General features: G+C 45.3%; 1 non-coding gene across 1 annotated transcript; it reads left to right on the plus strand.

Moving 5' to 3' along the window:
* Positions 1–13,027: 13,027 nt before the first annotated feature.
* Positions 13,028–13,134, plus strand: LOC114201458 (U6 spliceosomal RNA). The gene has a single exon (XR_003607652.1). It is a non-coding gene; the product is annotated as a U6 spliceosomal RNA (small nuclear RNA).
* The last annotated feature ends 208 nt before the right edge of the window (positions 13,135–13,342 follow it).

Genomic DNA, 13,342 nt, shown 5'->3' on the forward strand with positions numbered 1-13,342 from the left:
CTCAGGAGAAGGGGGTAGGGGTCTGGGACTTCAGAGGAAAGGAAAGTACTTCACAGGGCAATAAGAAGAGCAAATATTGGTAATTTGATGTTTGCCCTGCCATCCAGATGGGTTACTCAGAGAAAATATATCTCTGCTAATAACCCTTATTCTGGAAAGACCTTCCAATTTAGATTCTTCTATGTAGTTAAGGGAGGAGCAAAAATTTCTCTTGAGCCCGCAGAGTCTCGATTGCCGTTGGCTCAAAATAATCCACATGCCAGAGTGGCACATTCTGGGAGGGGGGGCCTGTCCCAAAGCCTTTCAGTTTTGCGAGGGTTATCGTAGGCAAATGCCACGGAGAGCGGGGAGTCATTAGAAGATGTACATCTAACAAAGTAGAAACCTTTGAACCTTCAGAGCTATGGGGTTGTCGTGTGGAGACCTGCTCTCTTCATCTTTCAAATTCCTCTTCAGCATTTCAATTATGTTAGAAGAGAAGTGTTCCCATCTGGCCCCAAGCTGGTGTATATATATCTAGGAGAGTGTTGTGGCCTCTGGCAGCCCAAATTCCAGCTTACCTCTTGCCAAAAGTCCTTCGAGTGACAAAAGAGCTTCTTTTTACTGCCATGGACCTGTGCTATTTAATGCACAGGGAGGACAGGGCAGTCTTATTTGCTCCATAAAAAAATTTATGGGGTCTGAATTGTCAAAGGCTATGTGGGGAGAGGAACAATTCACTTTCAGGAAAACTTGCTAAAAACATCGCTTCAGTTCATTATTCCTTCATTCACTTCACAAGGGTTTATTGAGCACCTGTTATATGGCAGACCCTGTTCTGGGCCCTAAAGGATTTAGGAGTGAATGAACCAGACAAAGTCCATGTCCTAATGTATAGTACATTCTTAGGAGGGTAGACAGACAATAATCAAATAAATAGATCAATTAACTAGATGATTTCAGATAGTGATAAGGGTTATGAAGAAAATGAAAGGGGGTAATTGGTTAGAGATTGACCAGGGTGGGAGAAATGGTTTAATTGGAATACCTGAGGAAAGTCTCACCCAAACCAGCTCATCTTACTCTGACTAGAAGTCCCAGGGCTTGGGTGTCCACCACTAGAGATTTCTCACCCTACCCGGGATTCCCTTCAAATTGTAAATGCTACTACCTAAAGGGGTCACACTCACGACTGCTAACAACTTAATGTGAATTTGGTGTCAAATCCTTTCCTCCCCATCCTGAGCGATGAAGCCCTTGGGGGCCACGGGACGGAGCGGAGCATAAGATGAGGTGGGGGTAGAGGGGGAGCCCTTTGAAGTTTCTGTGTCATCATTTCCGTCTTCTCATCAAGGTGCTTTACCCCTCAGGAAAAATCTTTAGATGACGAGTGACTAGAAATTGGTTTGAGAGGTTTCCAAAGCTGTAGATCTTGTGATCACTGTTGCCATACCTGCATTCTTCCCTTCCTATCAACAAACACTGGAAAAGCTCTGATTCATGGCGTCGGGCTTGCCATGCGGGCTTCTTGTTCTGAGTCAGAGTGGAAGGGCTCAGAGGCCTTCGGTTGGTAGGGCTTAGTAATGAGGAAGGAAACGGTTACTAGGAAATGAAGAGTTGCACTCATCAAAGTGATCGGTAACCAAAGAACGGTGACTTGGTTCTTTGTTACATGGTGGAATAGAAAAGAGTAGGTGTGTGACAGAACCAGACCCAGATGACCCCGCACTGCTCAAAGGGCCAATGCCAGCTTCCTATGAAGCCACCTAGGAAGTAGGTGGGGACGGCCCCAACTGTATCTCCATATTGTTTGTTTTGGCTTTTCCCGAAATAAGCAATTTCAATCTTTCATTTCCATGTGGGAACACTCCCACTTTCCCCTGTCCCCTAGATGTGGGTGTGTAAAAAAACTAGACTTTGCGGGTGGTAGTCAATCACCTGAATTTGGAAGTTTTCCTCATAGCAGCTCTCCTCTCACCCACCTTTGAATTGCCCTGTCCTTAATGGCTGCTCAGTAAACTGGCATAGCAGCCGAGTTCGGAAGAACATTCTAGAAACATTTAGAACTCAAAAACAATAGGGATGCCTGGGTGGCTCAGTGGGTTAAGCGTCTGCCTTGGGCTCAGGATACGATCCCAGGGTCCTGGGATCGAGCCCCGCATCGGGCTCCCTGCTCGGCTGGGAGCCTGCTTCTCCCTTTCCCTCTCCCCCTGCTTGTGCTCTCCCTCTCTCTGACAAATAAATAAATCTAAAAAAAAAAAAAACCCTCAGAAACAATAATATATAGCACTTAGCACGTGCTTAGCTGTGCTGTTATGGTGTTCTTTTTTTTTTTTTTAATTTAGTTATTTTAGAGAGACAGCATGTGAAAGCATGAACAGGGAGAGGGAGAATCCTGGAGCAGATTCCCTGCTGAGTGCTGAGCCCGAGGACACGGGGCTGCACCCCAGGACACAGATCGTGACCTGAGTCGAAATCAGGAGTCGGCCGCTTAACCGACTTAGCCACCCAGGCACCCCTATAATTTTCTATTTAATAACACACTTAGTCTTGCAGTAACTCCATGAGGTAGCTATCCTGTTATTACCTCCTTTTTACAGATTAGGAGACTGAGGCCTGAGGAGATCAATTAACTTGCCCAGCCTGCGGAATGCCATGACAGGATCTAAATCTAGGCAGCCCACTTCCTCTGCCTGTCTCTTAATCATTTTGCTATTCCTGTTTCTTCCACTGTCTGCGACAAGTGTTACCCAGCTCTCAGAGTACCTGGCTGCTCTGTGTGTTTGTGTAAACTCTGTCTCTGCTTCTCATTCCATGTATTATCTCCTCCCCAACTATTTCCAGAAAAGATCGGAGGTGGCGACTTAGCCCCTAAGGATTCAACCCACTTAGAATAGTTCACCCAATGTTTACTAGCTGGCTTATAATTATTTGTTACCCACCCAAACATTTCCCCCCAAGTGTTTTTCATACCTGCTCCTTCCTCAGAGTATCAGGGCCGTGAACTGCTGAAGCCCAAATGAGCACCATAGAGTATTATCTGGAAACTATGAGTTGGGGGGCCCCATGCCCAGAGATGGCCCTACCAGATATTCCGATTTCAGAAATGACTGATTTCATTTTCAGACACTGAGCCACGGCAAAATTTGCCTGAATACTCGGATCAGGGCCCAGAGTTTGGTTATTATATACAGCAAGAAATCCTATCGGGGGCCCTTGGGGAGAGCAGTTGGATTGATGACTTGATTGGCTTGGCTGTGCCTGGTTAGCTGGTTGAAGCAGTGTGCTTATAATGAGAGGACCATGAGTTTGCTATGATGGTTGGCTGTGGTTTGTGTCTTGCCCCTCGGGACACATGCTGAGGGAGAAAATCCAAAATCTTCAAACCAAAGATCCATGCACATTCCCCGAGGAACGGGACAAAATAGTCTCAGAAAGCTAGGTGCCAAACTTGTACTCATTCTGTAATCCACGAGTCAATTTCAAGGTATCTCTTACCAAAGACAACAGTTCAGCCTCGGATTCTCCCACCGCTCAGGTCATCTGGCAGTTTTCTCTCCCTTTTCGACCACATTTTTCTTCTCAAACCCCTTCTTAAAATCCACTGATTCCATGCTAATAACCCATTAAAAGGCTTTTTACCCAGGGGAGGATTAAAAGCTTGCCTTCTTTTCCACAGGAAGAACAAGAGGACATAAGCTCACAGTTAAACAAAGGGGATTTGTCTGATTACCACAGACTCAGTCCCAGCATCTTCTCCGCTCATTAATTAGGTATCACTTCAGCACCTGAACCATTAATTTCTAGTTTATTACTTGGCATGTGGCCATTCATTGCTTCAAGCAAGATGGCAGGGTCTGATTTTTGTTTGCTTGAATGTTTTCTGTTCCTGACAAAGCCTTTAGGGGCTTCTTGCAAACCTAGGTCGGGTTTGAAATATTCAAAAAGGTTGAATGACATGAAACAAAAACCTAGAGGCGTTGCTTTCCAGTTTAAACGAGCAAATGTTACACATTCCCATCTGGGACAAAGTCGTGCCTGGTTTGTGGTAGCAGCGGTTCCCTAGGCATATGGCGGCCTTGCAGTGAGCCCTTTACAATACCTGTGCTCTAAAAGCACTGAGAAGAGTCTAGAAAGCTTGAGCTGACTGAGGGCTGGCACTGTCTAAAGGTGCTAGTCTTCACTGCATAAGAACCACCCCCTTCACTGAACACTGGAGGGGAAGGCCCTTCATCTGAGCACTCCAGGAAGTCAAATGAGAGATGAAAATGGTCTCCATTTATTGAGCATTTGCTGTGTTCAAGGAAGTTCACATGCATTATCTCTTTTTATGGTCACAGCAGCTCTGTGAGGTAGAAAATGTTATACCCCAGGCGCCTGGGTGGCGCAGTCGGTTCAGCCGCCGAGTCTTGGTTTGGGCTCAGGTCGTGATCTCAGGGTCGTGGAATCGAGCCCCGTGTCGGGCTCTGTGCTCAGCAGGGAGTCTGCTTCTCTCCCTCTCCCTCTGCCCCTCTCCTGATCGCAGGCACACGCACACTCTCTCTAAAATAAACAAAATCTTTTTTTCTTTTAAAGAAAATGTTGTGATCATCCTCATCTTATAAGAAACTGAGGATCAGAGGAATTTAAAAACTCTCCTGAGCTCACTCAGCTTGTAAGCGGTATAGCTGGGACTCAAAGCCATGTAATGAGAAGCCACTGCCCTATTCTGTCCCTTGCAGGACCCAGTGCATGAAGATGGGACTGAAATTGGACTGAAGGGACAGTTTAACCACCACTTGGGTTTTCTCAATTCTAAGATACCACCGGGTATCTAAGAGGCACCACTGGTTGAGAGATAGCCTTGGGAAAGAACACAAACGCCATGGTTTTGGTAAATTGGATGCCAGTGTCATGGTTAAGGTCGTGGTTCTGCACACCTCTGCCTCTTTATAGATGCTCATGTGTGACATATTGAAAAATGCACTTCCCCTTTTTGTGCCTCAGTCTCCTCAACTGTCAAAGGGGATAATAGCTGGACCTAACTCACAGGGTCATAAGTAAGTTCATGCACATAAGGTACTTAGAAGAACACCTGGTGCACATTAAGTTGTATATAAGCATTAGCTGTTATTATTATATTATTATTTTTTTTTATCCTCATCACCACCATCATAGTTATACATTCTGATTTCAGAAACAATCAAATGTGAAAAACGTTCTTTTTAAAAGTGTGGAAATACAGTGAAGGTACAGATCCAATTCAGTGACATGGATTGTCTTATAATATCATCACCGATGTGACCCAAGCCTTAGCCACTTCTGTCACCCCAAGGGTCTGTGTTTCTCTAAAATCCTAGGGAAGGAAGCTTCCCGCCCTCACACTGACTCCTCAGTCAGGCGTTCCCTGGGTAGCCACTTGTGCAGTGTTGGGTCCCCCCCCGCCCCAGGCCACTCTCAGAGATTCTTCCATCCGGGCAGCTCCTCACGGTCGGACTTGGCACCACGTGGAGCTCCTGGACAGTGGCTTCCTCTGCCTGGGCATCAGCTCCAAGCTGAACGTGGAACAGGCTCTCCTCCCCTTGTAGTCCTCTCAAACTCCACCATGCAGAGTTCTGCAGAGGGTCAGACTTTAGCGGAGGGGCAGGGGTAAGTGTAACTGGAGAGAATTGCAATGAGGGACAGACGATGTGAACCATACATTAAACATGGCTTTTGCCCTTGTGCTGTGCAACAGAAAAGCATGAAAAGATTAACTCCTGTACAAGGGTCCTTCGTGGACACATCGGGGTCCTAGCCTCGCTCTCTCCTATTGAAGGCTCTGCACTTCTCAATAAGGCTTCCGTTTTCAAGGTGGGGATGACTGCCTTCTTTTTGGGAAATCCCACCCCAGAATAACAAACTTTAAGCACTTACTTTATGCCAGGCATTGCTATAAGCACCTTATCAGTATTAACTACTGTATTTCATTGATTAGGAAATGTGCACATTTCATATTTTAACATTTCTGAAACCAGGATGTCTCAAAATCAAGGTGTTCAAGGTGTATAGAGTTTAAGGGGTAACTTGCCTTTTCTTTTTGAGTGGTACATAAAATAATGGTCTATCCTACAATCAATGATTGGGACCATGTCTTAGATTCAATGAGATATGACGATTTAATCCTCATGACACCATCGTGGAGGGGCTATTTTTTTTTTTGAGATTTTAGTTTTTAATTTTTTTTTTAAACTATACTCCATACCCAGCGTGGAGCCCAATGTGGGGTTTGAACTCATGACCCTGACATCAAGACCTGAGCTGAGATCAAGAGTTAGACCCTCAACCTACTGAGCCACCCAGGTGCCCCATTGAAGATATTTTTAAGTAATCTCTACACCCAACGTGAAGCTCGAACTCACAACCCCAAGATCAGGAGTCGCAGGCTCTACTGACTGAGCCAGCCAGGTGTCCATGGAGGGACTATTTTTATTAACATTTAACAGATGATGTATTTGAGGCTCAGAGAAGTTACACAGCTAGTAACCTTAAGGTTGCTCAAGGCCCCACAGTTGGTAAATGGTAAATGGGAACGTAGGCAGGCTGACTCAACAGCCCATACGTTTAGGAGGTCAACATGTCTCCAATGGGGCCCCATTAATTATTAAGGACGGTCCAGTCCAATTCAAAGTGAGAAATAGAAACACTTTTCAAAGGGTCACAAAACCTGCCAGGCTTGCCCTGCCAAGTTATGTTGTTACACAAAGCAAGTACCAGTGTTTTCTTTCTCCTGCTTTCAGACTGTGCTCCAGAGGCAAAGAAGTAAACCAGCCACAGAGCCACCTACCCCAAGAGCTGGCAGAAGTTTGAAGTGGAAAATTTCTTGCTTTATTTTGGAGGCTAGGTCAACTGCTAAGGCAGAGCTTACCTCCTGCAATCTCTGCAAAAGGAGGCTGGGTGAGGATTTACTAATTCTGTGCTAACACCATCTCTGGGGCGAAGAGGTGAGGAAATGGGCCGTGGTTGTCTTTCTGGTTCCATAGATTTGTGATATTGTTATTTATCATATCTCGTCTATTCAATGGGTGTATTTTGGCCACTCATTTCCTATGAGCTTGTGACAGAAAGGAAGAAGTTTGACACCAGAAACAGAGATTTATGTCTTCAAACTGTGTCTGCATCAAGCAAGCAAGAACTCAGAATACTTCAAAGTGAGGATGGCCCAGCCCTGCCCCACTTCTAAAAATTGGAGGAAAACAGCTGTAGAATATCAAATAATTCATGAGTTTGAGAGTAGTCTATTCTAAGTTTCCAAATGCTGCCAACTGTGAGGTGTGTGTTCTTCCTTTTGTGACACAGACCTTTGTAAAACAGGATTTTCATATCACCGGGTAACAAAAAGCAAGTTAAGAAATAATACAAACAGGGGCGCCTGGGTGGCTCAGTTGTTAAGCGTCTGCCTTCGGCTCGGGTCTTGATCCCAGGGTCCTGGGATCGAGTCCCACATCGGGCTCCCTGCTCAGCGGGGAGTCTGCTTCTCCCTCTGCCTGCCACTCCCCCTGCTTGTGCTTGCTCTTTCTCTCTCTCTCTGACAAATAAATAAATAAAATCTTAAAAAAAAAAAACCCATACATATGAATTGCTTTACCTTATTCTCTGTTGTACTTTTCAGTGTCAATTAAAGTGATTGAATTTCCCCGTTTTAAAATTCTGTAATAAAGGCTAAATAAGCATACGAATCACATCTTCGTTGTTTGTTTGTTTTTAGCACCAACTAATTGTGGAAATCGCATTTTGCTCTTTGCTCTTTGTATGAGCTCTCTGTGAGCCCATGTTGGTGTGCTAGCAATAGGTTCTAATTTTAAAGATATTTAATAGCTAAATACATTAAAAAACTTCAGAGACACCAGACTTCTACATTGAGAGCTAAGTAATATAAACTAGGTTTTTGGAAGGTCAGACTTGGCAGTTTGCTCCACGGTTGGTTCTGTCCCTCATGATGCGCCCTGTCTGCACTGCTCTTTCCCCTCTATTTCTGTTCTGTTATTCGTTTTAGAAACACGGCACTGCTCTGCTTACCTCTAAAAAAACTTGGAGATCATATCCTGAAGTGCTACAAGTACAGCTGTGGTATGGAAAATCACTCGGTCCGTCAAACGAGTTGGGCCATTCTCCACTTTCCAAAAGAAATTCTGCCCTCTTGGCCACCGCCTGTCCCACATCTAAATGCAGTACTTCCCACAGGCAAAAGCGATGGCTCTGTTCACTGTAACAACTCTTTGGAAAAGTCTAATGCCGTCTCCCACACGTCTATCCCCTCATGCTTTTATTCTTAAAACTAGTGGGGGAGAATTGCGCACTGCGGGATGGAATTTCACTACCACGCTTGGCTACCTTTGTTGGGATTGGTGTCTCCGTGCACGTCATGACTCATCTCATGATGAGGCAAAATTAATTGGAAGTTAGAGTGTCTAATATTTTCCCTTCACTTGAACAATCTCTCACCAGTCTGAGAAAAAAGATTTTTGCAGTTCTGCCATCTTGAGTTTTGTGGGGATATGAATTTTAGTGTGTTCACAGATGTGTGCAACTATCACCAAAGTTACTTTTAGAAATGTGGAATTTTCATTACCTCAAAAAGAAACTCCATACCGTTTAGCTCTCACTTCCTTACCCTCCACCTCCCACCTCCCATCTTAAGCAACCGCTAATGTTCTCTCTGTCTCTGTAGATGTTTCTATCCTGGACTTGCATATGAATGGAATCATATAGTATGTGGTCTTTTGTGACTGGCTTCTTTACCATAGCATGTTTTCAAGGTTCCTTCGTGTTAATAGCATGTTCTGTACTTCATTCCTTTGCATGGTGGAATGATATTCCATATTATGAATTTATCACATTTTGTTTCAACGAAGGGACTTCGTGACCAGTGAGCAAGGGCTAGGACAGGCGTCAGTAGGCCGAATGAACCCTAGGACCCAACAACTCTGGGAGTCTCTGAGAATAGACAGGGCACACGAATATCGTGTAGGATTTGTAAGTCCTTGTCGGTGGACAGGGCCCTTTGGTCTGGGTTTGCATCAGACCACAGTTTCCAGGCTAGCTGTACCAGACATGCTAACAATTTGCCTACCTTTCCACAGGGAATCTGCAAGTTGCTTCTGTGAGCCTAAATGTCCATGAGACCCCACCCTTCTTAAAGTTGTCTGATTACAGCGGGATCGGTGGGCATTTGGCCAATGATGGCCGTTTCATAGGAAGGTCAGTACTCTCTGTAGAACTCCTGTGGCCTGGCTTAAGAAGATAAACTTGAACAATGAGATTCCTCTCTTGGGAATAGGGTAGAGGGCCACTGAGACTCTGAGCCACCATCTGAGAGAGAAAGGCTCTAAGACAGACTTGGAGTGGGGTCAAAGGTGAGGGACTGTCTATGAGCAAAAGTGAGCAGGAAACCGGTCAACAGAAAGAACAAGATGGAGCAGATATGTAGAGCAGACCAGAGACACTGCGAGAGATCCTGGGCCTCTGGAGAGAGCCCCAGAAATTGTAGCTGTCATGCTTCCTGTTCCAGGTCCAACCACGGTGGCCCTCTTGGGAGAGCCGTAAGATCTCCATCTCCTTACGATAATCCCTGGCCCACCCGCCTGCCCCCTCCTACACTTCTTTGTGGAACCAGCTTGAGTGGATCTCTGTTCCTTGCATAACGGAGCTCTGACTGAAGTCCATGCAGGATGGGTATAGAGTCAGGAGCTGGGAGTGAAGACGTGGGGGTGTTGGGGAAGCAGATGCTCAGCAGGATGATGGACGTGGGCCAGAAGGTACTGGCCAATGGGTGGGGTGCAGCATAGGTGGGGTGAAGGAAGACGCACGTGGTAAGAGGGTAAAATACACAGGGGTCAGAGGTGCCTCCTGAGCTTCCTGTCCGGGGCTAGATGTGTGTGCGTGTGCACACATGAGTGTGTATACACACGTGTATGTCTGTGTGCAATAGGTGTATGTGCATTGGGGGGGCACTAACAGGAAAATCTTCACCCCAAGGTGAGATATGCATGTAGATCCTGGAGGCCAAGAGGCACGAAGGATGGTCATGCTCAGCCGGCTGTGGGAGTGTACAGCCTCCCCCCCGCCACCGCCTCCAGCCTCAGCCATGTAGAGCTGTGTCTTTCATTAATCATTGGTTCCTGTTGGCAAAGACAAAATCATCCTGTTTTTGAAATGCCTCTTGGTGAGAGCAGCTGTTATCAAGCAGAAAGAAGCTTGGGGAGATGGGTAAGAGAAAAGTGTCACATGAAAATATTCTTCTAGATTTTCTTTTTTCAATATGCATCTATAGAGGGTGCCTGGGTGGCTCAGTCGGTTAAGCGACTGCCTTCGGCTCAGGTCATGATCCTGGAGTCCCGGGATCGAGTCCCGCATCGGGCTCCCTGCTCGGCAGGGAGTCTGCCTCTCCCTCTGACCTTCTTCCCTCTCATGCTTTCTCTCTACCCTTCTCTCTCTCAAATAAATAAATAAAAATCTTTATTAAAAAATATGCATCTCTAGAGACCTTTACGGACTGTAGTCATGAACCTATTGACGCTTCAAAACAGTAACTCCAAACTTCTCAGCTGATACCCGGGAAACTCCTAGTAAACTGAAACAGAGGTGATCCCACAACCTACTGACATTGGTAAGTTTGAATGCCCAGTTTGTTTTCCCAAAGTTAGCTGAAGGCATTTCCTTGAGGCTCGCACAGGCAGGGAACTTCTAAAGTCTGGACGCAGGGCAGCATCCTGCTTGGGGCGGGGGCGGGGGGGCACAAGATATGACACCTTTAAAATGTTCGTTTCAAAAGATGGAATGCTTTCCTTTTCCCCAGTCCACACGTACTACATGTTCATCCTGGAAAAAAAAATCAAAATATACACAAAAGCACCCAGAAGATTAAAAAAAATATCTGCAGTAACCCCGCACCCAGACCCAGCTTCAGTTCACATCCCGCTGTGTGTTACTTGCAGCGTTGTTCGCTCTATTCACACCCCGCTCCCTGGCATTCTGCCAGTGCCAGCCAGCGTACCCGTGGGCTCCGATGCACACGACGGGGGCCGAGTGAAGCTCAAGTTGAATCAACCCTGCCACCTGCTGCCCAACCTAATCTCCTAAGCAGCTTTTTGGCCCTTGAAAGCTCATTTTCTTTTCAAAATCCCTATTATTTCTATTTTTCTAATTACAAGGGCAACGCATACTTGCTATACAAATTCAAGCAGTAAAGAAGCTGAAGTCAAAAATGAAAGTCCCCTTTCCATAATCCCACTCCCCAGAGGTATCACTATGACCACTTAATATGCATCCATCTTGAGCTCAGCGTTTACATGCCTATATATGGTTCATTCATTCATTCATTTATTCAAAAAAAGCTTTTTTTTTAAAAGATTTTATTTATTTATTTATTTGACAGAGAGAGACACAGCGAGAGAGGGAACACAAGCAGGGGGAGTGGGAGAGGGAGAAGCAGACTCTCCGCTGAGCAGACAGCTTGATGTGGTGCTCGATCCCAGGATCCCGGGATCATGACCTGAGCCGAAGGCAGACGCCTAACAACTAAGCCACCCAGGCGCCCCCCCAAAAAATGTTTCTTTAGGGCCTCCTGTGTGCCAGGCTAGACACTACGGCTGGAGCTGTGAGAGAAAAAATCCCTTCTTTTTTAGGCACCTGGGTGGCTGAGTTGGTTAAGCCTCTGCCTTCGGCTGAGGTCGTGATCCCAGGGTCCTAGGATGGAGTCCCACATCAGGCACCCTGCTCTGCGGGGATTCTGCTTCTCCTTCGCCCTCTGTCTGCTGTTCCACCTCCTTGTGCTCTCTCTCAAATAAATATAGTCTTTAAAAAAAAAAGAAAATATTAAAAAAAATCTCTTCCTTTTTGGAGCTTACATTTTAGTGCAGGGAGACAGGCAGTACACAAACTAACAATGGATCCATAATATGCGAGGAGAAAATAAGACAGGGTGAGAGAGCTGGGGAGTGTCCAGCAGGGCGTAGATGGGGTTGCTATTTTACAGAAAAGAAAGGACTCTCAGTGAAGGTGACATTGGGGCAGGGCCCTTTAAAAGGTGAGGGAATAACCGATGTGGGTATCTGGGCCAAAAACGAAGGGCTGAGGCAGAAACAGATCTGAGAAACATCAAGGAGGCTTGCTGGCTGGAATAGAGTGACCCCAGGGGGAAGGCAGTAAGAGACAAGGTCACAGGGATGAGGTAGGGGCAAGTGACTTCTCGGCCTGAAGGTACAAGGAAAGAGAAGAACAGTCCAGGAGTCCCATGAGAGCTGAACTCTGGATGAAGGACCCTGTGACTGCAGCCACTGGAGAGTTTTGAGGAGAGTCGAAGAGAGGCAGAATCTAACTGAAGAGTTTTAAAGGATCATGCTGACAGCTGTGTTGAGAATAGACTAAAAAAGTTAGAATAGTATGAGGAAAGTAAGTCAAGGTAGAAAGCAGAGGTTGAGGCTGAGGCAGGCCAATGTGCAGAAAGAGAAAGGGAGCCAAAGGGGCCCAGAAATCTGTATTTTTTTAAAGAACTATCACAGGTAATTCTGATGCAGGTGCCTATTCCTGCCGCTTTTATTCAACATAGTGCTGGCAGTCCTAGCCAGAACAACCAAGCAAGAAAAAGAGATAAGAGGCATCCAAAGAAGTAGTAAGAAGCAAAATTGTTAATTGAAGAAGTATAATTGTCTCTATTTGTAGATGACATGATATTATACATCGAAAATCCTAAAGACTATAGCCAAAAAACTGTTGGAACTAATAAAGAAATTTAGTAAGGTAGCAGGATACAAAGTCAACATGCAAAAATCAGTTGTTGGTTTTTTTTCTAGGATTTATTTATTTATTTTAGAGAAAGAGAGCGCACAAGCAAGGGGAGGGGCAGAGGGAAAGGGAGAGAGAAACTTTAGCAGACTCCCCATTGAGCGCAGAGCTCCATCTCACAGCCCTGAGATCATGACCGTGAGTCAGAAGCTTAACCAACTGCACCACCCAGGTACCCCTCAGCTGTGTTTCTATACACCAACAACAAACTATCAGAAAAAGAAATTAAGAAAACAATACCATTGTACTTGCTTCCGCAGCACATATACTCAAATTGGAACTATACAAAGAAGATTAGCATGGCCCCTGCACAAGGATGACATGCAAATTCATGAAGCATTCCATATTTTTTAAAAATAGAAAAATAAAGCATTCTAAAATGCCTCAAGAAATAAAATAATACCATTAATAATAGCATCGAAAAGAATAAAATACATAGGAATAAATGTAACCAAGGAGGTGAAAGATCTGTACACTGAGAACTATAAGATACTGATGAAAGAAATTGAAGAAGACACAAATAAATGGAAAGACGTTCCATGCTCATGGACTGAAAGAA

The sequence above is a fragment of the Eumetopias jubatus genome, unplaced genomic scaffold (genome assembly GCF_037043125.1).
Source record: "Eumetopias jubatus isolate StellerSeaLion01/CBP00866 unplaced genomic scaffold, mEumJub1_p1.0 scaffold_11, whole genome shotgun sequence".
NCBI classification, from domain to species: Eukaryota; Metazoa; Chordata; class Mammalia; order Carnivora; family Otariidae; genus Eumetopias; species Eumetopias jubatus.